The 1,373-nt window shown below is 39.3% G+C and overlaps 1 non-coding gene across 1 annotated transcript; it reads right to left on the minus strand.

Annotated features, from left to right (window-relative positions):
• Nucleotides 1-948: 948 nt before the first annotated feature.
• Nucleotides 949-1,067, minus strand: LOC123765689 (5S ribosomal RNA). The gene has a single exon (XR_011230052.1). It is a non-coding gene; the product is annotated as a 5S ribosomal RNA (ribosomal RNA).
• Between the last annotated feature and the right edge of the window lie 306 nt (nt 1,068-1,373).

Genomic DNA, 1,373 nt, shown 5'->3' on the forward strand with positions numbered 1-1,373 from the left:
ATAAAGACCTTCCCTTTTTGGACTGCCTGGTAGGTTGAAGCAACGATCAACTTACATTCCGCACTTACAGGAAAAAAGACAATACAAACTTTTTGTGTAATGAAATTTTAAAATAAAGTTAGATATATATACACAACCACACTAAAAGAATAAGGGTGGTAGGGGAAGAAAATATCAAAGTGTTCAGTGAGGATCCATAAGATCTTCTCTGAGTACTCATTATTTTCTTCTCCGAGGCTATGGGTCCCTATACTTGCACGAGGTGGTACCCCTATATATATTAAAACAAAAAAAAATACAAATATATTAATTTTTTCTCATATAATTGTAACTCGAGCATAGATTTCTCGCCGGTCATTATCTAAGACCTTATAGGATTTGTGACACGTCTTATCTAGAAGCTGAACAGAAATACTTATTTAAAACTTTTGAGATTTAGATTGTCTATGAGGTTCATTGACAAAGCACACAATAAAGCTAAAGGCATCCTTTACACTAAAACTAAGAGACGCCCTTGTACTCCTGATAGGAAAATAGTTTTGAAATTTCCTTATAACTCTTTTTTTTAAGTAAAATGACCCGTAATGTAACGGATACAAAACATGAAATCTTTTTAATTTCCAAAATACAATTATGGAATGGATTAGTAAGAATAGAGTAGGAGAGGATAGTGATCCGGGAGTTTATATGTTATCTTGAGGTTATCTTGAGAGGATTTCGGGACTTTTAGTGTCCCCGCGGCCCGGTCCTCGACCAGGCCTCCACCCCCAGGAAGCAGCCCGTGACAGCTGACTAACACCCAGATATCTATTTACTGCTAGGTAACAGGAACATCAGGTTGAAAGAAACTCTGCCCATCGTTTCTCGCCGGCGTCCGGGATCGAACCCGGGACCACAGGATCACACGTACAGTGTTCTGTCCGCTCAGCCACCGGCTCCCAACATTATTGCCAACAGCATTTGGTGTTCCCAGGCAGTCACCCATCCAAGTACTAACCAAACCCAACGTTGCTTAACTTCGCTGATCGGACGAGAAGCGGTGTTCTCAACGTGGTATGGCGGTTGGCCATTACCGTGTAGAGATTGTAATGAAGTGCATGTAGGGGGAACAGGGCGAAAACCTGGAGATCAGAATTGAAGAACATAAGAAATCATGTAGAATTATGGCTGGTAAAATTTTTTACCAGCCATAATTGCTACAGTTTTAATTAATATAATTGCTACAGTATTGTTTGCTACAGCACTAATGCTGTAGCAAACCATAGTTGGGAGAAGAATCACAATGTTGATTTGAAAGAAATTTGAAATGTATAATAGTAATAATTAGAACTAGAAGGGTTGTGGAAGGGGTTCTAATAACGTACTTTCGCTGG

The sequence above is a fragment of the Procambarus clarkii genome, chromosome 30, assembly GCF_040958095.1.
Source record: "Procambarus clarkii isolate CNS0578487 chromosome 30, FALCON_Pclarkii_2.0, whole genome shotgun sequence".
NCBI classification, from domain to species: Eukaryota; Metazoa; Arthropoda; class Malacostraca; order Decapoda; family Cambaridae; genus Procambarus; species Procambarus clarkii.